Raw genomic sequence first — 25,415 nt, 5'->3', positions numbered from 1 at the left:
GCTCATGCGACTTAGACATGAGGTGTTCCTAGCGTTGTGACACTGGACAGTCAGCGTTGCGGCATTGCAACTGCTAGAAATTGGGTGGTTTCAATGATGCAGCACTAGAGAGTCAGTGTTGCTGTCACGACCCAATTTCCCGGGCAATGACCGGCGCATGAGCTCAATGAGCATAGCTCACTAAGCCCAAGCAAGCCTATCCATTTACCTTTGCTTAACAAATTTATCATATCATGCATACACACACACCTTTTCTCGGGTGTGAACATAGCCAAAACACAATGGCATTATCGATAATAATATACATGCACTATACCAGTCATGTATTTAGTAATTTACATTGCATACACATATTCATATTGTTAGATTGTTTTCACAATACAAAAGGACCCATGACTTCCAGCGGAGACATTTACAATAAAAGGGATTACTATCGAATGCCAGACACATACCCAAGATATGCACTACGGGGACTCCTCGATCTAGGGTCCAACAGTCACCTGATCTGAAAACATGAATTTTTATAAAACGTGAGTACAATACTCAGTGAGTGAACAAGGAAGGGAACAAGCATACCATAAGGAATGTTTATTGAAATCATAATGCATTCATTTTCTCAAAACCATGCAATTGTTTTAGCTCTTTAAACCCCTCATGTAAATCCCACATGAGTAAATCACTTTACAAAAATCCATGCTCAACTATGGTACCAAAGAAATGGGAAATATGGCAAAAACCCACAAGTTAGCAAAATGGACAGAAAGTTTCTCGCTGTAGCGAACTTCATTCTCGCTGCAACGAGAACTAGAACATCAAGGAAAAAAACAGTCTCCTTTTTCCCTTAAAACAAGTCATCCTACTAAAATAACAATAGCAACATGTAACACATGTAAACTTCCAAATTTCCACAAAACAAATACTTACATATTTGCATTTACAACCATATACCCATCATCAACATTCACACCATCCCATCATCATCATCATGCACATCATCCCATTATCATCATCTCATATGCAACGACTTATGCTATTGTCACTAGGGGGTGGGAGATCACGAAGCATCCCCCCCTTCACTCGGCAAGAGGTGCACTTCACTCCGGATCACGAAGCAACGGAGTAGTCCCTTCCCTCCTCCTCCAAGCTCTTAGGTGGAGAGTCATACTTCGCCACAGATCATACCTATCAAAGCACTCATAGGGTGGAAGATCACGAAGCATCCAGCCCTATAAGCTATGGGGGCAACAACGGCTTATGTGCACTCCCACTCACACATAGCCGGGTTAGCAACAGCTTATATACACTCCTACTCGCACATAGTCGGGTCAGCAACGGCTTATGTGTACTCCTACTCGCACATAGCCGGGTCAGCAACGGCTTATGTGCACTCCTACTCGCACATAGCCGGGTTCAAATCAACATGCAAAGAAGCATCCAATGCATATTATCATATTGTGATAACACATAAACCATTGTATAGCACATTTTCACAATATAAAATCATTTTACTAAAAGCTTGTTCCCAAGGTACAGTTTCTAAGACAAGTTGGATAGAATCTTTCATATTTCCCAAAACAAGTTTGAAATGCAAGTCCACTCGCCGGTATCGAAAATCCAGATTCCGGGTGCACTCGGACTAATAGCCCTCAGGCGCAATTCCTTTGCCTTTTCCGGACGTCTCACCACCTTGACAACTAACAAAGTCAAGGAATTTACTATATTGTCCCTAAATTGATATAAATTAATTTAAATTACTAATGCTTGATATGTAAATGCAAAAATATGTCTGATTACCGCTTAATCACGGTATCAATTAAATTCGACTGATCACCCGATTAATCGACGATTGTGTCCAAATAACCTCCAAATTAATTCATTTCTCCTCTAATACCTTAATTTACCACATACATTTAAATAAAGCCAAATTCAGCATTAGAACCCTCACAGTTCCTTATAGAAAAATTTGGTCATTTGGTGCACTAGCATCGAATTTTTTCTCTACATAACCGTTTCACCTTAATTCATCATTTTTCATGCCATTTTCCTTGAAATAAAAACAATCCCCCATTGATATTCAGCCCTCATGGTTCGGCCAACAAGGAACCCTAGAGAAATTGAATATTTCTTATGTGTTTTTGCTCATAGCCATGCTTAACTATCCCTAAACACTAACATAGTCTAAAATCAAATTATTCCAACAATAATTCCTCTTCCATACCCATTTTTCAGAATTGAATTCATCATGATAACTCAATATTCAACCATGGAAAACAAGAACAAAAGCATGGGTAAGCTAGGTATCAAGGAGAATTAAAGAAATTTTAACTTACCTAGCTTGTTTCCTTGATTTCTTCACTTTTTCTTTGAATTTCCACCTAGGTTTTCTTGTTTTTCCTTTTGTTCTTCCTTTTTTCTTGTTGCTGGATGCCTAGGCCGAATATGGTGAGGGAATTGGGGATTTAATGGGCTGATTTCTATAGAAAATAATAAAATAATCAAGCATGCCATGTGTCACATGCTTATTGGCCCAATTTTTAACTTTTTGACTTTTTCTTCTTAATTTTCCACCACAAATATTCTGGTATTTATCCAATCCTACCACAATTAAAATCCCTTGGTCTTGACAAGTGCTGGGGTGAAAAATTTACCGATTTGCCCCTGGGGTAAAAAAATTACTCTTTTACCCTTTTACTCCGAAATGTACCGGAATCTCATTATTTCTACTTTTCAACCTAAAATAACACTAATATTGATCAATATTAACCAAATGGGGCAAAAATTGTTTAAAAAAGTTTTTGTTTAGTCCTTTAGTGGCAAAATTACCATTTTGCCCTTGTGCTCCATAAATACCGAGAATCCCAATTTTTCACTGCTAAACATCATTTTATACTCCAATAATCATAATTATATTTCATATAATTATTCTTGGTCAAATGTGATCAAATCTTGGCTAAAAATCTCAATTTTATCATCAAATGGTAAAATGACCGTTTTGTCCCTAATTGGTCAATTTTCTGATGGACTCCAAACTGGACCTTGAACTCCAAATCACTATTCTAAGCCATTCTGTTGGTTTTAAAATATTCAAATTCCTCTTAGAATTTCTATTTGAACAAGTTAAAGGCTCGATTTAACTTAGTTGTACCACTCGGTACAATACCGTTTTTTAATCGAGCTTGACAAGGTCTCACATTCTCCCACACTAATAAAAATTCGGTCCTCGAATTTGAATTCAATGTAGAGTGGCTTACCTTTACATATCGAAGAGGTGTGGATGCTTTGTCTACATCTCATCCTCAGGTTCCCACGTTACCTCCTCGCTAGTGTGATTCCGCCACAACACTTTTACTGAGGCTACATCCTTTAAACGGAGCTTTTTAACTTGCCTATCAAGGATAGCTACCGGTTGTTCCTCATAGGTTAGATCATCTAGCAACTGAATGGTTTCATACCCTATTACATGTGATGGATCTGGGTTGTACTTCCTAAGCATGGACACATGAAACACGGGATGAATATTTGAAAGGTCTGGCGGTAAAGCCAAACGATAAGCCACCGCTCCAACCCTTTCTAAGATCTCGAATGGCCCTATATACCGAGGACTTAACTTCCCTTTCTTGCCAAACCTCATTACCCCTTTAGTTGGCAAAACTTTCAAAAATACATGATCTCCTACTTGGAACTCCAAGTCTCTCCGTCGGTTATCAGCATATGATTTCTGTCTACTTTGTGCTGTTAACATCCTCTGACGGATCATGTGTATTTTCTCGGTTGCATCCTGCACCAATTCAGGCCCCAAAAGTTTCCTTTCTCCCACCTCCAGCCATCCAATGGGTGACCTACATCTTCGTCCATATAAGGCCTCAAATGGTGCCATTTGGATGCTAGTTTGGAAACTGTTGTTGTAGGCAAATTCCACTAAAGGTAGATATTGTTCCCTCCTGACGCCAAGGTCTATCACACAAGCCCTCAACATATCCTCCAATGTCTGTATGGTCCGTTCAGACTGTCCATCAGCCTGAGGGTGGAAAGCTGTGCTGAAATCCAACTTAGTGCCCAATGCTTCTTGCAACTTTCCCCAAAACCTACTAGTAAACTGAGCTCCTCTGTCAGATACTATAGAAATGGGAATACCATATAGTCGCACTATCTCATCCACATAAACTCGAGCGTATTGGGCAGCCCCATAAGTAGTCTTAACCAGAAAAAAATGAGCTGACTTTGTTAACCGGTCCACTACTATCCAAATTGAATCATATCCCCCACTGGTTCGAGGCAAACCCGTTACAAAGTCCATAGCAATATGTTCCCACTTCTACTCGGGTACTGGTAATGGCTGTAGTAGCCCTGCAGGCTTTTGATGCTCGACCTTAACTTGCTGACAAACCAGGCACTTGGAGACAAACTCAGCTACATCTCTCTTAAGTCCTTCCCACCAATACACCTCTTTCAAATCTTGATACATCTTTGTAGCCCCTAGATGTACCACATAAGCTGCCATGTGAGCTTCCTCCAATATTTCTCTCCTCAACCCGTCACCATCAGGCACATAAAGTCAGGTTCCATACCTCAACACTCCATCTGTGCCTTGCGGTAGGCTTAACACTGGAGCTGTGGTGAAACATGCCTTAAGCTTCTCAAAACTATTCTCACAAGCATCAGACCACTCAAATTTTGTATCTTTACGTGTCAGCTTTGTCAAAGGGATAACTATTTTGGAGAAGTCCCTCACAAATCAATGATAATAGCCAGCTAAACCCACAAAGCTTCTAATCTCCGTAACTGATGTTGCCCTTGGCCATTTTTCCACTACTTCAATTTTCTTTGAATCAACTTGTATCCCATCCTTAAATACCACATGCCCTAAGAATGCAACACTTTCGAGCCAAAACTCACACTTGGAGAACTTAGCATACAATCGATGTTCTCTCAAAATTTGGAGGACTATCTTAAGATGCTGCTCATGCTCCTCTCGACTCTTTGAATATATCAAAATGTCATCAATAAACACCACCACAAACTTATCTAAATAAGGTTTGAACACTCGATTCATGGAATCCATAAAGGCTGCAAGAGCATTCGTGAGCCCAAATGACATCACTAAGAACTCATAGTGCCCATATCTTGTGTGAAATGCGGTCTTGGGTATATCTTCGTTCCGGATTCTCAACTGATGGTACCCAGATCGCAGATCTATCTTAGAAAAACATTGTGCTCCTTGTAGTTGATCAAATAAATCATCTATCCTTGGGAGAGGATATTTATTCTTCACCGTTACTTTATTAAGCTGTCGATAATCAATGCACAGCCTAAGTGACCCATCTTTCTTTTTCACAAATAACACTGGTGCTCCCCATGGGGATACACTAGGACGGATGAAGCCTTTATCCAAAAAATCCTCTAATTGATCCTTAAGCTCTTTGAGCTCTGCCGGTGCCATTCTATATGGGGGTATGGATATAGGTCTAGTGTCGGGAATTAAATCTATGCAAAATTCAATCTCCCACTCGGGAGGTAAACCTGGTAGCTCCTCGGGAAATACATCCATGAACTCCTTCACCACCGACACTTGACTTACATTTCCAACCTTCGCCTGAGTATCCCTTACAACAGCCAAGTAACCTATAAAACCCTGTCGTATTAACCTTCTGGCAGAAATGACCGATATCAAATTGGTTGGAGCATTACTCCTATCCCCCTGAATACTAAATGATGATTCACCAGGGAAATAAAATCTAACCAATTTATGATAACAGTCCACACTAGCATGACGGGGTGATAACCAATCCATTCCCAAGATCACATCAAAGTTTAAGGTGTCTAACACCACCAAATTCACCAAAGTGTCCTTGTCCTTGACTCGTACTACACAGGACTCATATTCCCATTCAGCCACAAATATCTCCTTTAAAGGAGTAAACACTACTAATTGTTCCTCTCTCCTAACATGATCTCTACCCAACCGAGATGCAAAACATGGAGAGATAAAAGAATGAGTAGCACCAGGATCAAATAGTACCCGAGCATTCATATCACAACTTGAAAGAATACTTGAGACCACGACATTGGATGTCTAGGCTTCCTACTTTGTTAAAGCAAACACCCTTGCCTGGCCTCTACCAACAGAACTCTGATGTCCGGATCCAGATGACCTGCCTTGAGAGGAAGTACCAGCACCTCGACCTTTGGATCCACTAGCTTTCCTATCAGACGAGGCGGCGACTGAAGGAGCAAACGAAGCTGGCTGGGTGGAACCACGAGAAGAATCTTGTGATTGATGAGCCATCGTACAATCCCTCTTAATATGCCCAAGTTGACCACACCTGAAACAAACTCCCGTAGCACGAAGGCATTTTTCTCTATGTGGTCCCCCACAAGTATGGCAAGGAAGGATAAGTTGACTTCTTTGCCTCATATCTTGCTGTCTTCCAACACTGAAGGTTCTTTGTCCCACCACAATACTAGCACTAGGCGAGTCACTCCCCTGCTGGGGTAATCGTGAGTCCCTTTGTGGACCCTAACGGTAAAAAAATGAACCACCACTACTGAAATCTCTGTGGCCTTGATAACCCTCTGTTTTGACCCTTTTTGCTCTATCCCTCACAACCCTACTCTCACTGGTCCTCATTTCAATTCGTTGAGCACAATCCACGGCCGCAGAGTAAGTGTTGAAATCTCGGGAGGCCATAGCCTGAAACAATGGTTCCACTAATCCATCAACAAACCTTTGGATTTTCATCTCCTTTGTGGAAACCAAGTAAGGTGCATACCGAGACAGTTGCGTAAATTTTATATCATACTCCGACACCGTCATGCCCGGAGTCTGCACCAATGCCTCAAACTCTCTGGCTCGGGCATTTCACACACTGTGCGATAAAAATTGATCTAAGAAGGCTGTACTAAATTCACTTCAAGTCAGTGGTGTAGCATCTGTCGACCTACCCCTTCGCAAAGAGTCATACCATTCCTGTGCTACATCCTTCAATTGAAAAGCTACTAACTCCACTGACCTAACGCTAGAATACCCCATAGCATTACAAATCTTCTCTGATACATCTGACCCCGTAAATGAGGGAGGCTTAAGCTTCAGAAAGTCAGTGAGTGAAACCTCCATCTGACCTCTGTCACCCTCGAGAGGTTGGCGATCTGTCTGGCCTTGGGAACTAAGGGACTCTTGCTCCACATGTCTCCCCTCTACTATCTCCTATATATCCTCCATACGAGTTGCCATCATTTCTATAACCCAATTGACTCCCTGCAGACCCGTTGCCAAGTCCTCAACAGTAATGCCTCTCGCTGGTGGCCTAACAGTATCACCTAAAGGCTGTCCCTCATCTCTCCTATTCACAAGCGTACTCGCTCTCACCGGCCTAGCGACCCTACCACGTCTACCTCGCCCCCTACGGGTGGGTGTCCGTGGCCTATTAGTCATCTCAGTAAGGGCATCTTGCTCCCCAAATTGTCTTAAGGTGGCCCGTGTCTTAGGTGGCATTCTTACCTAGACAAGAGCAAACACCTGTCATTAACCATAGTTAAAGAGATAAAGTGGTTTCTAAGATTGGGAATCTATGCGGTCCCTTGGTCGTAAAATGTGCCGCGATTCACACTTCACAACCGAAGTTCCCACATAAAAACCCGACACTCCGCTGGACCAACAAGTGAAAGGCCTAGGGCCTAGACAAACCTAGAGCTCTGATACCAACTTTGTCACGACCCAATTTCCCAGGCAATGACCGGCGCATGAGCTCAATGAGCATGGCTCACTAAGCCCAAGCAAGCCTATCCAGTTACCTTTGCTTAACAAATTTATCATGTCATGCATACACACACACCTTTTCTCGGGTGTGAACATAGCCAAAACACAATGGCATTATCGATAATAATATACATGCACTATACTAGTCATGTATTTAGTAATTTACATTGCATACAAATATTCATCTTGTTAGATTGTTTTCACAATACAAAAGGACCCATGACTTCCAGCGGAGACATTTACAATAAAAGGGATTACTATCGAATGCCAGACACATACCCAGGATATGCACTACGGGGACTCCTCGATCTAGGGTCCAACAGTCACCTGATCTGAAAACATGAATTTTTATAAAACGTGAGTACAATACTCAGTGAGTGAACAAGGAAGGGAACAACATACCATAAGGAATGTTTATTGAAATCATGATGCATTCGTTTTCTCAAAACCATGCAATTGTTTTAGCTCTTTAAACCCCTCATGTAAATCCCACATGAGTAAATCACTTTACAAAAATCCATGCTCAACTATGGTACCAAAGAAATGGGAAATATGGCAAAAACCCAAGAGTTAGCAAAATGGACAGAAAGTTTCTCGCTGTAGCGAACTTCATTCTCGCTGCAACGAGAACCAGAACATCAAGGAAAAAAAAAGTCTCCTTTTTCCCTTAAAACAAGTCATCTTACTAAAATAACAATAGTAACATGTAACACATGTAAACTTCCAAATTTCCACAAAACAAATACTTACATATTTGCATTTACAACCATATACCCATCATCAACATGCACACCATCCCATCATCATCATCATGCACATCATCCCATTATCATCATCTCATATGCAACGGCTTATGCTATTGTCACTAGGGGGTGGGAGATCACGAAGCATCCCCCCCTTCACTCGGCAAGAGGTGCACTTCACTCCGGATCACGAAGCAACGGAGCAGTCCCTTCCCTCCTCCTTCAAGCTCTTGGGTGGAGAGTCATACTTCGCCACAGATCATACCTATCAAAGCACTCATAGGTTGGAAGATCACGAAGCATCCAACCCTATAAGCTATAGGGGCAACAACGGCTTATGTGTACTCCCACTCACACATAGCCGGGTCAGCAACGGCTTATATACACTCCTACTCGCACATAGTCGGGTCAGCAACGGCTTATGTGTACTCCTACTCGCACATAGCCGGGTCAGCAACGGCTTATGTGCACTCCTACTCGCACATAGCCGGGTTCAAATCAACATGCAAAGAAGCATCCAATGCATATTATCATATTGTGATAACACATAAACCATTGTATAGCACATTTTCACAATATAAAATCATTTTACTAAAAGCTTGTTCCCAAGGTACATTTTTTAAGACAAGTTGGATAGAATCTTTCATATTTCCCAAAACAAGTTTGAAATGCAAGTCCACTCGCCTGTATCGAAAGTCCAGATTCCGGGTGCACTCGGACTAATAGCCCTCAAGCGTAATTCTTTTGCCTTTTCCGGACGTCTCACCACCTTGACAAATAACAAAGTCAAGGTATTTACTATATTGTCCCTAAATTGATATAAATTAATTTAAATTACTAATGCTTGATATGTAAATGCAAAAATATGTCTGATTACTGCTTAATCACGGTATCAATTAAATTCGACCAATCACCCGATTAATCGACGATTGTGTCCAAATCACCTCCAAATTAATTCATTTCTCCTCTAATACCTTAATTTACCACATACATTTAAATAAAGCCAAATTCAGCATTAGAACCCTCACAGTTCCTTATAGAAAAATTTGGTCATTTGGTGCACTAGCATCGAATTTTTTCTCTACATAACCGTTTCACCTTAATTCATCATTTTTCATGCCATTTTCCTTGAAATAAAAACAATCCCCCATTGATATTCAGCCCTCATGGTTCGGCCAACAAGGAACCCTAGAGAAATTGAATATTTCTTATGTGTTTTTGTTCATAACCATGCTTAACTATCCCTAAACACTAACATAGTCTAAAATCAAATTATTCCAACAACAATTCCTCTTCCATACCCATTTTTCAGAATTGAATTCATCATGATAACTCAATATTCAACCATGGAAAACAAGAACAAAAGCATGGGTAAGCTAGGTATCAAGGAGAATTAAAGAAATTTTAACTTACCTAGCTTGTTTCCTTGATTTCTTCACTTTTTCTTTGAATTTCCACCTAGGTTTTCTTGTTTTTCCTTTTGTTCTTCCTTTTTTCTTGTTGCTGGATGCCTAGGCCGAATATGGTGAGGGAATTGGGGATTTAATGGGCTGATTTCTATAGAAAATAATAAAATAATCAAGCATGCCATGTGTCACATGCTTATTGGCCAAATTTTTAACTTTTTGACTTTTTCTTCTTAATTTTCCACCACAAATATTCTGGTATTTATCCAATCCTACCACAATTAAAATCCCTTGGTCTTGACAAGTGCTGGGGTGAAAAATTTACCGATTTGCCCCTGGGGTAAAAAAATTACTATTTTGCCCTTTTACTCCGAAATGTATCGGAATCTTATTATTTCTACTTTTCAACCTAAAATAACACTAATATTGATCAATATTAACCAAATGGAGCAAAAATTGTTTAAAAAAGTTTTGTTTAGTCCTTTAGTGGCAAAATTACCATTTTGCCCTTGTGCTCCATAAATACTGAGAATCCCAATTTTTCACTGCTAAACATCATTTTATACTCCAATAATCATAATTATATTTCATATAATTATTCTTGGTCAAATGTGATCAAATCTTGGCTAAAAATCTCAATTTTATCATCAAATGGTAAAATGACCGTTTTGTCCCTAATTGGTCAATTTTCTGATGGACTCCAAATTGGACCTTGAACTCCAAATCACTATTCTAAGCCATTCTGTTGGTTTTAAAATATTCAAATTCCTCTTAGAATTTCTATTTGAACTAGTTAAAGGCTCGATTTAACTTAGTTGTACCACTCAGTACAATACCGTCTTTTAATCGAGCTTGACAAGGTCTCACAGTTGCGGCACTGTGGTTACTGGAAATTTCTTCATCGAAGTAATTCTTCTATCGTTAAGGTTACTACATTAATCATTCTCAACCATTTGGCTTTCTTTTAGGATTATACCACAACTAATTGTAATTGTTGTCTTGTAACTCAAATAGTTTATTGACTTTTAACTTAAAATTGCCATGAAAATAGTCCATCTTGGCAACACCTTATGCTCACATTATTATTAATTCAAGAATTCATTTTTCCCCAGTTTCGTAATTACTTCCAATAATATATTTTGTGTCACTTATCATCTTATAAGGTCATGGCACTATGTGCCTCTATTCCTACCATCAATCATACTCCACAAGGATCAATTAGAAGATTTACATACTTCTACCGATGCTAATCCCAATCAACAATGCATGGAAATTCCAAACACTCAGCAAATCATTAAATTAACTACTACTTAACTTGTTCAAACCACATGAAAATCAACCATGGTTCAAATCCTCCAAACACATAAATTACAAACATAATTCAATCCAACTACATTAACGTAGTCACATAATCATACTAATTCCAAATAAACCATTTGACTTTACTAAGAACTATTGCTATCTAAAGTCGTACTCATCGACGAGTGATCTTTTGGATCGTCCTCGGCTTCTTGAGGATCCTCCTCATCAACATCATTCTCACCTTATTGTTCATTCACATAATCTTCCCTACTAATGGGTGCAGCACCTCTCCCACAGCCAGGAGGAAAATCTTGAATAGTAGATACTTTCCTTGGACGATAGTTTTCGACGATTACTTTTTCCATTTTCTCCTTGTCAGTTTCCTTAAGATCGATTGGAGTATGCGCCATCCTTTCAAGGCTTTGCCAGCTCTTAAATATTATTTCACCTCCTGGGGGAATCCATCCAATAGGAATTCAGGTTAGATTACTCGTTGGGCTTTCACACTCTTGCACATAACGGCTCTGAGCAGTGGATTCCGTTGATCTCTCTTCAGTACTACTAGAATCATTCCCTTTCTCGGCACTGCTGCTCATGTTGTGTCGTAGGGGAACCACAAAAACCTATACACAATCATGTGTTAATTCTTAACCTCTTACAAACCAAGACAAAGGTAGGCTTCTAGATGAATAAGAGTTTATGTAGCCTTTTTCTCTTGATTCGTGTTGCGCACCCACAATCCAAGGACAGGACTCTATACTGACTCTAACAACTCCACTGACAAACATAGGAAATTCTAGGACTTAACTAAACCTAGGGCTCTAATACCAAGTCTATAACGACCATTCCTCGATCGCTACCGGTGTCCGAATCTCGTGGAAGAACACGCTAAGTCCTGAACAAGCCTTAATTGAAACTTTGGTTATTACTTCATATTCATGCCATCAATCTATGAAATTACTTTGAACCATATAACTCTTTGTAATAAGAATTGAACATAAATCGTAATAAGCCATCTTATTCTTTATTCACCATAATCATAAGAATACACTAAAGTCTATAGTATCCAATTACACATTTACATTGACACTATTTACAAATACACATGCTATGAACGACTCGACCTCTAATAGTGGAGCAACTTGGAATAAAGTACTATGAGATGCCTTTACCTATCTGCGGTGGACTATAAATGCGAATGAATGTATGCTAGGCCGATCATTATTTGCAAAAGGGAGATAAGGGGGTGAGTCTAACAAACTCAATGATCATCGGCTCCGTGAATAGAGCGTAGATGGGAAACAAGCTTAAAACAGATCATTTGAATAATAAAACCAGAATATGAAATGATAATCTTGTAAAGCCAAATCACAAGTAAGGTATTTGTGCCTTGTAAAAAAAATGTCGTAAAATCATAATGCAATGCTTCCCTTGGCAGAACAGTGTAAAAAATAATCTTAGCAAAATACGTTTCAATCATCGAAATCATCTTTTTTCATCAAAAATACAATTAACCATATAAAAGTACTCACGCTCCCAAAATGTGTGGCATGTAAAAATCAACATGTACATCCACATAATTCAACTCATGCTCATTATGTAAGGACTGAAAGCTTTCAATCAAGTAGAGGAGCTATGGAAAAACATTAACTCTCCACCATGCAAAAGAGTACGAGTCTAAAAAAAATCTCTAGGCTTTCGAGTATGTAATCATAATAATCAACCTGTGGACCCACTTCCACGTAATAACAATCCGGGAGGCTCCCCTACACTAGATTCCCACAGCCATGGCAATCTCGATGATGTTGGCCGACATTGAAGAAATCAAGTGGTCGTAACCACATATATAACTTCTGGCCTAGCCACATATATCATCCTGTGGCCTTACCACGTATAATCACAGACCGTGGCCTAGCCACGTTTAACAGCCCCTTGTTGGTCCCAAATAAATGTGCTAGAGGGGGGATGAATAACACTTTTTAGCTCTTAGCAAGATGAGGAGCCAATTTGAAAAGCAATGAAAATAAAAACAGAGTAGACAATGCGCAGGAATTTATAGTGGTTTGGTCCAAGACCTACATCCACTACCTTGATTATTCAACCAAGGATTTTCCAAATCAATCCACTATCAAAAGGTGAAATTCACAAGCTTTCACCAAGCTTTACATTGACTTTTACCAGGCTCAGCCAAAACCTTTCACAATAGTTTTTACCGGGTTTAATAAAAACCCAACACCTAACTTTTTAAGGCTAAGTTAGAACCTATACCCAATCAAGTAATCTTAACTTGAATCAATCCCTTAGAGTGACTCGCTCACTCTAAGAATACAAGAAGAAAAGTAAAATGAGTATACCTATGATTACAAGGTTGATCTAAGTGGTACAAATGAAGTACAGATCACAATTACAAGGATAGAAGTTGAGTGCAATAAATGAGCAGTAAGTGTTTTCTGGTTTTTCAGCTCTTTTTGTGTTCTTGGAAGCCTTCAATCTTCTCTTTATATGTTTTCTAGCCATTGGAAGAACCTTTTATACTTGGAGAAACAACTCTGATGGCAGTTTGATAGTTTATGGCCGTTGGAAACAATTAAGAGATGGTTCTAGCCATTAATCCGTCTTCTACTGCTCAGGTTCAAATTGCAGATAGAGTGCTCTTAGTCGATTAAGTTGGTTCTGTCTTCTAGTCTCAGTTTCTGGCAGAAAGCACTTAGTTGACTAACTTATTTCTTGGTCGACTAAGTCAGTTCTATTTCTCAATATTCTTCAGCCTGCCATTTCTTCAATTTGAATTTTAGCCAACCAATACTCTTCATTATTCATCTAAGGACCTTCCTTTTTGTTGATCAATCATTTTTCCTCATTCATGTGATTTTTGATATACACTTTTGACGGATTGATTTATTATTTGCATACAATTTTGTCCTGCACACTTAAGTAGAGATATTAGACATAAATGAATGGGAATGTTTTATTATCATCAAAAACCAATGGAGTCAACACTTGTCGGCAACCCAAAGGTTTTCTAGCTAGAGCTCACTAGTTTACAAGGGTCACACTATTCTGATGTGACATTCCGCCTACTCTCGATGCTCTCGATTTGTCAAAACTATTTTCAAAACCAAATCGAGGTTTCCTTTGCTTTAAATCATTTGAAAACAAAGTTCGATAACCTTTCAAATTGCTTTTCAAATTAAAATGCATGGTGTAAACATTTGTATAAAGATCGAACTAAAACTGGCTCTCAAAAACTTGCATTTAAACCAATTAACAAATGCATTTAACTATGCATGTCACACAAAAATACAAGGCACGGATTTGATGCAAAACATTGAAAAAGGCTTGTTTCCTGGTTTCTAAAACACTTTACATATATAGCTTATATATATATATATATATATATATATATATCAAAACAATTGCAAAAGTCATGGCATCCATAATTGCCTAGCATTTCTACCAACTCATGCTTTCCACAATAATAGTTTATAAATCTTTCACGAATAGGTATTTAAAACCACCTATCATTTTCTAGCAACTCATGCTTTCCACAATGACATTGAATAAGTCATAATCAAATAGTAGTATATGAAACATCATTCTATATGTTGCAGAATCTTTTTGAAATAGACACCCCTTACTCACCTTACAATGGTGGGATATTACTTCGCCACTAATATTTCCTCAAGTACTCACTTTATGCTTGCAGCAATAATCCTTTCCTTGTCACTTCCTAACACCATTTTAATCCAATACCGTTAATAAGCTTTGCTACCAATATATTCTACATTTCCTATTCACATTTAATTCTATATTCTCGTCTTTTATTCTTAAGAAATAGCCGTTTACACTTAATCCTTAGTGTAAACTTTGATTTACATAAACCCGACAATTTGTTTATGACTTCAAACACCCATATCAATTTTTCTAATGACATATATCATGTTCAAACTATCATGTTCATACCATTAATCATGCATATGGCAACAACTATAAATCCAAATCCACCAAGCAAGTTCTAAGCTTATACGCACCATTACTTACATTTAACATGCTACCACTAAGCACAACATCAATTTCCATTCATGTTACACCAACATTCTTAACCTTTTAAATCTTTCAAAATAGCACATATCCACAAATTTCATTTTTCAAGCTTTCAACTAGCATAATTGTTTCCAAACCGTACTCAAGACATCACACAATCATTTCACATTGCATGCCTTACCTTTGTGATGGATTAGATCTTGCATGCAACCTCAATATTCTTCTAATGTTCCAATCACCAAGCTACCAACATTATGCACAATTATTTCTTCAAAAATTTTACTAATCGTAGGCCTTAAAACATCGTATTATGCTTACCATTTCTCTTTCACTTTGAATCCATCATGCATCCACGGGTTTGATGGCTTGCATGTCACTAAATCCTTTCCAATCAAGCCAATCTTTGTTGCCACAAAACTTTTTTTATAGTTACCAACCCATTTTTGAAGATCATTCAAGCTAAAACCACAATCCTTATCTTATTTCTCTTGTATCTTGAAACCAAGCTTTACACCTCCATCAACACTCCACGGCTTCTCTTTTGAGTATTGAAGACTCTTTGGGTGGTAAAATGTCAAGACTCTACAAGATTAAGGAAGGAAACCTCACAGTTTCTCTTGAATCTTCACAACTTGAGCCTTTTCCACTTTTCTCTCTTTTTTTTTCCCTTTTTGGTCGTCTTGGGTGGAACTTCTCAAAGCTTTCTCTTCTTTCTTTTCTTCTCTAAATGGCTCGCTCTCTAGTCTCACCAAGGCCTATTCACCTTTATCTTTTACCCTTGAATTTTGATATTTATATGGTCACCCGTTTAACCAATCACAATACATGCACACATCCACCTTTTATTTTCATTTGGCCATTTTGCCAATCAATGGGTTTTCATGCACCGATTTCCTTTCCTTCACATTGGTTAAATATCCACCCTTCATTATACTTCCATTCTTTAATCTATCTTCATGAATTCTTAATGCATTTCCATTTCATCCACCTTACTTTTGTCTAGTAGTCTTTCATGCATTGTCCCACATTATTTCTCATTTGGCCTCCCATTTAGCCAATAACATTACATGCACATACATTTCTTTTCTTTTAGTCCAACATTGCCACCAAGTGTCCATCATGCATAAATCCTCCATGCATTCCTTTAACTTAAAAATCCACATGCATGTGTCATTTTATTCATTTCTCTCATACCTTTTTATTTGTCATATGGTGGGGGTCCCACATGTTCTCCACTACAAATACATCATTGGATGCATATCTTTGCATGTACTAGTATTTGTTACATGCATATTCCATCCTCCCACACAATCTAATTTTTCCTTGGTTAGTTAGTTTCCATTTAACTTCAAATGTTTAAATTACTCATAAGTCCTTGAATTTATCCTTATGTACCATTCGACCCTCCATACTTTTCATCCTTTACAATTAGGTCCTTCAAACATTTCTTTAATTCTAATTTCCTTCCATCTTTCTTCCTTTTCACTTGTACAAATAAAATATTAAATCGACACTTCACCAAGGTGTCACCATATTATTTAAATATATACTTACCATTTCTTGCTTTATTAAATAAAGGCACGTAGGCCCCACTTACGTCGTTTTTCTTCTAAATTCTTTCTTACCTCTTCTCCCCCACTTAGATTAGCCATATAGTCCTCCTTCATGACTAATTTCAACAATAGATAAAATATTAATATTTTAATATCATTTTATTAATAAAATATTATTTTATTCCAAAATCTTTCAATTGTCTCCTCAGGTCTCAAAGTGTCTCACTTTGCCCCGGTTCACTTCCAAATTGTCTTTTAACTTGCTAATGCACCCTTGATAAAATTATTATTATTTAATTATTATTTTTCTACGTGTGAAATATTTTATTTCAAAATATTCTTTTCATCCGTCACCACTCTTTGGCACTTAAATTTACGTCAATTGACTTTCGTCCTATCGATAAGGTCATATTAACTTCTATACGAGGGTACGGGGTGTTACAATCATGATACATGAATATGACTTATAAAATGTATAATAGGCATTTTAAGCAACGTTTAACCATAATAAGCATCAAATTTAACATTTTCAACAATTTGTCGCATATAAACAAAAATGCCTTTGAGGTCATTCAAGCATTCTTTTGTACCAAGGACAAGTTATAATAGCATTTTAAACATACGACACACTTGTTCAAGTTTTATATCATTGAAATCATTGTAGCCTCAAGCATTACAAGAAGATTTATTCATTTGCTTAAAATATCCTTAATGTCAAACTATCATACTCATGATTATACTTAAGAAAACTCTTTCAATCTATTTCATAAATCATGAGAGAAATATCAAGCAAAATGGGATTTATGCAATTCATGTATCAAATCAATTTTTCTCAATTATGCTATATCATCAAAAACAATAAATCAATTTCAATCAAGCAGAATAAAAGATTTTGCAAGAAAACAATTGATAAAGATTTAATCTTTCTTTGCAAACTTTTCAACTTGAAACATTCAAGATTAGACATGCTCTATGAAAAGTCATGAGCACAATATTACTCAATTTTATTCAATTATGCTTTAAATGATTTATGAAATGTGTAATGAGCATAATGAATCATGTTTATGCATGTCAAGGGTCATTTTTAAATATCTCACAATCATGTACCAAAAATGCCCTTATTACTATTCAAGATTACAAGCAATCATGCACATCCAAGAAGAACAAATCAATAAGTATTTTCATCATGAAACAAACTTGTCCAATTCATAAATCATCTATAACATACTTAAAAGGAAGCCCCATAGGGGCTTCCTTCTTTACCCATGTGGAGGGCATAGGAAAAAGAAAAAAAGGAAAGAAAAGAGAGGTAGAAAGAGAAAGAAAAAAATAGATAAAAAGAGGCTCGTGTGCAACGCACGGGCCATAGTCTAGTTCTAACTTAAAGGATGGCAACATTTTTCTCATATAAGTTTATTTTGTTTTAAAAGTACCAATTAAAGTAGTCAAAACTTTCAAGCTCATTATCAACCATCTTGAACTATTCAAGCAAGACCTAGAATGAAAAATCAAGATTGTTCAAATGGTCAACTTATCTTAGGCACAAGGAAATCAAGGATAATTTTTTTTAACTCAATTTTCCTTGTTTTAGGCTACTTGAATAACTGATAGTGTAAGTAATCAACTATGCTCTCTTTCACATTATCAAACCTTTTATGTTTCAAAATTATGCTCAAAAATCATTTTTGCTCAAAGAAATAGTATGGAAATAATTTCACAAAACATGAGGGAATTTTATAGAAACAATTTTCTCAAAATAAGCATGATCATATATTCAAGGTCAAATATAAGTACATACTCAGTATTCAAGCTCATACTTTTTTCAAGATTCAGTAATTTATAGCATGTATCATATCAAATCAAATTGCATAACCAAAATTTGTCAATAGATCAAATGAGAGTAGACAAAGAATTATACACTTAATATTGAAGCAAGAAAAGGCAATCAAAGTTCTTAATAAAAAAGACAAACAAAAACCAAGCTAAATTAATCAATCTCAAGAATTTGATAACCAAGCAAAATAAGAGCAAACAACCAAAGATCACAATTTGACAAATAAATGACTTTTGGAATAGGAATCAACCAATTTCCATTTTTTGTCTAGAGGGCATTCAATCTTCAAGAATTTGTTCTTCCTTGCTCTAGAACACCTACAAAAGACACTTTTCTTATAATCTTAGTTACCCAAATTGCTTTGGATCCTTGATAGTGAGTATCATTATACAAAGTTCCTTTTGGAATCCACACTTGTTTAACTCTATAGGGTAGATATTTCTTAATTGAACAAGTGTGTGAAATATGACCATGAAAGTTACAATAAATGCATTTGGTAATCTTTGAAAGTGGGGAATTCATGAAAACTTTTTGCTTTTCATTTGTCAAATCTTCAAGCTTTATTTAAATTCTCTTTTCCTAAAACAATCTTTGCCTTCATTAAGAAATCATTTTCAACATTAAATTTTGAATTCATTTTCTCATAGTCGCATAAATATTTTCAAACCTTTTTCCAATGAATACAACTTTGTTAAATTAATGTCAATCACATGGCATACATGAGAATCAAAGAAAACTCAAAATCTTGTATTACAAAGTTGAATAATGATCAATTAGTCATGCTTTAGGCCTTTAAAAAGTAAAACATACTTGATTTGAGTTTAAAAGTGTTACCAATGGTTCCAATTCCTTGGATGATACCTTTGGAGTTGTCACCAAAAGAGACACTACTGCTTTTCTTTGTATCAAGCTTGACAAATGAATTTTCATTCCCATTTGTGTTCTTTGAGCAGCCACTATCCAAGTACCAATGCTTCCTCTCCTTTGGTTAAGCTTTCAAACATTATTACTTTTACTCTTACTCAACCTATAAAACAATTTTCATTTCTTTTTCAAAGGTACCCACACTTTGGTGAATCATTAGGGATTAGTAAGCACATAAGAACTTGCAGGCACCCAAACCATCTTGGTTTTGGGAAGGTTATTACCCTTCTGAAAATAATCATAAAAGATATGACCTCTCTTGCCACAAGCATAACAATGGAATGAAGATGCATCATTTTTCCTTTTAAAAACAACATTTCTATTAGTTTTTGTTCTTTGAACAACTTACGTTTTGATCTCTTTTTTACTGAAGCTTTAAGAGCAACATTCTCATCCAATGCCTTTTGCAAGGCTTCGTTTTTGCTCCATAGTTCCAACTTCAAAAATTCAAAATCTGTTTTGGAATGCTTCAACTCAATTTGTTTAAAAACAATTCAATTTTGTATATTATGAACAAAACCCGATACCGTGCTGTTTTCCAACTCATTTTAAAACATTTAGCAAGTTCAAGCAAGGCAAGCATAGTAGATCAAATCTTGCTGCAGTGGAAAGGCATTCTCGTTGCAGCGAACTTCAGGGTAAAATTTTGAACCAACTACCTAAGAGTTTCTCACAGCAGCGAGAATGCATTTTCGCTGCAAAAAAATTTTGGGCTAGTCAAACCCCCAGCACCCGAGAGTTTCTCATTATAGCGAGAATGAATTTCACTGCAATGAGAAATAGGGCAGTGAAATTAAAAGAATTCTTGTCACAACGAAAAAATCTTTTTTTTTTTTGTAATGAAAAATCAATTGGAAAGCATTTGTGAAATTTCAACATTCAATATGTAATACAATCACATTTTATTTCTTTAACATATATATGCTATGTGTATACATGTATAAAACTTCCATCTCAGTAGCTCATGTGCACTTCAACACCACACACAGCTAGAATCATCTTGTGCACTTCCACACCGCACAATGCAATATCATCTTGTGCACTCCCACCTCGCACATGGCATATATCATCAGTGTGTGCACTTACACAGTGTCACAGCCCAAATTTTGGTCTATGATCGTTGCATGGGCTCAGTGGGCATAGCCCACTAGGCCCAAGCAAGCCTCTTTATGAGATCTTGTTCTTCATTCCATCCATCATCTTTAAAACCATGTGTTGTAATTCTCAATGATGAATGTTTCAGTAATATTTTATAGCAACCGAATATTCATATTTTAATATCTCAAAGTACTGTCATTCATTGCCGTCTTATAAGGGCATCATCATCAATCCAACATGTACATACTTTAGTTATAACATGACTCTTAGTAGTTTACTTTACATATACGTGTACATAGATAAAAGACTCTCAACCGTCAGCAAAGTGACTTTAAGTGAAGGTACCGCTACTGAGATGCCGTAGTACCTACCAAGAAGATGAGCATACGTGGACATTCAATCTAGGTCCCAACTGCCTCCAAATCTAAAAACATGAAGTTTAAAAATGTGAGTATAAAACTCAGTGAGTGAACATAAGAAAGGAACAAGTAATCTATAAGGAGAACTTGGAAATCATGATGCACTTGTTTCAAAAATAATGCAATAGATTTAATTTCTTACTAAAAACCCATAATTTCAAACTTTGATAAAAAATCTCATAGTGTTACAAAAACCCATGATCAATCCACGAAGTTAAATGGGTGAAAAATTTATCAAAATCAAGCAAGGTAGCAAGCATGATAGCAAGTTTCTCATTGTAGCGAGAAACATTCTTAGTTTGCATATGTTTTGGTTTTTCAAGTTTATCTCCCACTACGAAAGTCCAATTAACATGATTTCTAGACCATTAGAAAGCCAAGATGCTGGACTATAACTTTTATGTTTACTACTTTGCCAATTTCTGACCGTAAGATGGTCAAAATCCATGTCAAAGAGAAGGTACTACACTAAAAAATTTGGAACTACTCGAGAGTTTCTCGCTGTAGCGAGATTTATTCTCTCTGCAGCGAGAAGCTACAACAAATTTCTCACTGCAGCAAGAATACATTCTTGCTGCAGCCAGAACCAAGCCAATGTGACCCCCCTAACCTGAGAGTTTCTCGCTGTAGCAAAACTCATTCTCGCGGCAGTGAAAAATAGAGTAACTTAGTTACAAAGGGTCTTGTTACATCAAAAGCCATTTTCTTGCTGAAATGAAAAGCAATTTGGGAGCAATTAACAATGCCAACATACAACACAATAACAATTATTTTCATAAACTTTCTATGACATATATATATTTGTATATACATACATCATCATACATACCATCCTGCCACACTTAGCACATGTGCAACCCCCACATCCCGCACATAGCTAGAGTCATCGTGTGCATCCCCCACATTGTGCACAACTAATTTCGACATGTGCAACCCCACATTGCGCACAGGCAATATCATTATCCACACTCCCGCACCCGTCATCACCGGCATGTGCTCCCCCACATCGCGCACATGCTCGGTTATAATTACAAACAATATTACTATCAATACATATCATATATATTTAGATATATATATATATCAACATAACACAGGGCACATGGATTCATCACAGTCACATTCCACAACACAAAACGTTTCATTCAAAAGCTTGTTCCCATGCATATTTTAGAAAAAACAAATAAAATATTTCAATGGATTTAGTCAAACACATATGCCCTAATCCCAAAACATTTTAATGCAAGTTTACTCACCTGTATTTGTTGAATCTTTACTCGACTCCAACTTCGACTATTGCTCCAAATGAAGATGTGAGGTCTTGTTGGAACCTATCACAAACCAACATCACAACCAACCCAATTTGCAAAAATACAATTCTAAAAGCTATTTCTGAAATCAATCCCCACTAGTTATTCCTAACTAGCTTCCAATTACCATTTGACTGGTTATCTATTCTCTCTACTCTAGTAACACTAGAAATAAATAAACAAACCTCAACAATAAAACAACTCACAAGTCCAATTACTAGCCATTATCAACAACCTAAAATCAATCCTCATTCATTACTCAACTTGGTGGATTTGTAGTTGAATTCTTTCTCAAGAATACTCAAGCTATCATGGAAAGTCTCTCTCTCTCTCTCTCTCTCTCTCTTTCTCTCTCTCTCTCTCTCTAAAATGTCCAACTTATGAGAAAAAGTATTGAGAAAAGACTTTTTGAGGGTTTTAAGGTGAGAGAGTGAAAGAGCACAACAGGTTCTATGAAAAAGTGCTCAAAAGCAAGAAAATTGAAGCTAGAGAGAGAGAGAGAGTTATGGAAGCTTTAAGCGAGGCTTTCATGGAAGATGAAGAAACATGAGATGGGAGGAAAAAGAACAGGAAGCTGCTGGAAAATTGAGGAAGCTGCTGGAGAAATGAGATATTTATAGCCTAAACTTATCCAAACTTCACTTAAATTACGAAAATGCCCTTAACAAGTTGGCTTTGTCTTCCTCTAATCCTTTATGCAATCTTTTTACTCTTTTGACACTGAGATAAAGTCCATAATAGTTTAGAAGTAGTCGAGTTCATGAAAACTTAAAAATTTCGACTCAAGATGAAAAATGACCATTTTGCCCCTACCTTGGAAATCATCATTATTTCTATTTCTTTCCTCATTTTATCCTTATTTTCATCATTCATTTATGTCTTAGGCCTACTTAGGCCTTAATAACATTAGAAAGCTACTTCCAGGAGCTCACAATGAGAAATGACAAAAATACCCCTAGTTAGTGATATTGCGTCTACTTCTAGCTACGAGTCTATAAAAATCAAGGTTTCACACTCTCCCCCACTAAAAGAAATTCGGTCCCCGAATTTAAATAGAACTATAAGAAAGTGCACCTATAGGCATTGAAGAGGTGTGGATACTTGTCCGCAACTCTTCTTTAGCCTCCCCCATTACCTCTTCATTGATGTGGTTTCGCCATAATGCTTTCACTGAGGCTACATCCTTTGACTAGAGCTTTTCACTTGTCTATCAAGAATAGTAACCGGTTGCTCCTCATATGTTGAATCATTATTAACAAAGTTAAGTTTCATCTTCTGAATCAATTCCTCCAATTACTCGCATTAAGGGTACTATCATTGTTTATTCTCCATCTGTGGCACTAGTGCTTCGTGCAAGTCTAATTTAACTATGATATAACACTTCGTTAATCTTTACATCTTGATCATATTAATCCATTTGTATGGCTCAACCACGATGTAAATTCCAATTCCTTAAGATCCTTTCTTTCTCTATTGCACCTGAATTCTCCTTTACTCACATAGCTCAACTTTTAATGGTAACCCTCATCATCGCGTCATCTATACAACTCATTAGGCATGTCAAATTCAAAACTCAAATCACCATAAATAATTCTTCACTTTAATTAATCACATAATCATCTCCATATATATATATATATATGTATGTATATACACATTTAAGAATCATCATCCATCACTATATGTAGGAACCCTCGTCAATTACTTTGAAGTAATTTCCTCTATTCCTTCTAATCCAAAAACAAGGTTCAATATCACATTCTCATAGCTCATGTTTCCTTTTTTACTTTTCCATTTCATTCCCATAGGTCAAGCATAATCCATGAATATTAGGGTATAATCAACTCTAGATTACCCTTTCGAATGTTTAAATCACCATTTACTTCACATCCTACCATAAATTGGTTCTTATGTAATCCACGCAAATTCTCATTGTGCATATGCATAACTTCATATAATTTACATGCTTATACTATTTTCTTATCGTTTTCAATCCTATGTATAAGCTCTATCATACCATGCATCCTTGCATCACATTGTCGTAAACATGTCACAATCACCAATTATCATTTTCATCAAATTACCATCCAATATCCATGTATGCTTTACTATTTTGTTGATCTTTCCAAAATTTATCTTTACTTGATCATCGCATTTATACAACACCACAATTCTTAAAAGTCATCTTCACTTCTTAATTGTCTTTCATACTTCCAACATAAATGTTATATTCTTACGTCATCTCGATATTGCTTGGTCCAAATTCATATTCTTTTATCTTGACTCTAAATCATGGCTTATTACCAAAATTTTTATTCGTACATGCTTACTTGAAATATCAAATCATCATCTCTTTCCCAAGTAGATCTCTATGAATCCCGTTGTGTACTACTAGAGCATATTCCTCACCAAGGGTAATATCAATTAACTAGAGCATATCTCCATTATTCAATAAGCATTTAAAGCATAGTTCAATCCTTGCTTACCCTTATTAGGTACTCTACTTTGATAATTACTCAAAATGAAATAAAACATGTGAGGGAAACACTTTTTACCATTGAATACTCTGCCTCCACAAGCGTATCAAGACCGTAGCATTATCGAGTCTACATATTGGCAAGACAATCATTGTCTCAAACCAACATTTCCAAACATTTTTAGACTTGCAGCGTACCTTTGTATTACGCGACATATCAATCACGAGCACCAACGTCTCTATATAACTATTAGCTCCTTGAGCTTTAATGTGTTCACATTGTGAGAACTCTTTCGAATTATTTCACCAAATTATACACAAAGTGGATACAAGCCCATAACTTATGGTTCAATATCTAAAGTAGTGAACACTGTCCCATCATTAAAGTTCTACCCTTATCTATCAATCGTAATTCCTTTGCACATTTACTTATACATTGCTTGGTTCCTCACGAGCCTCTCATGGCCATGCCATTTTGATCTTTTATGGCAAGTTAACTAATATATTCTCTTATGTTTTTCAATACGCTTCCGAAACACTTAAACACATC

Source organism: Theobroma cacao, chromosome 9 (assembly GCF_053813885.1).
Source record: "Theobroma cacao isolate CCN51 chromosome 9, ASM5381388v1, whole genome shotgun sequence".
In the NCBI taxonomy this organism is placed as follows: Eukaryota; Viridiplantae; Streptophyta; class Magnoliopsida; order Malvales; family Malvaceae; genus Theobroma; species Theobroma cacao.
This window is presented reverse-complemented; position numbering follows the sequence as displayed.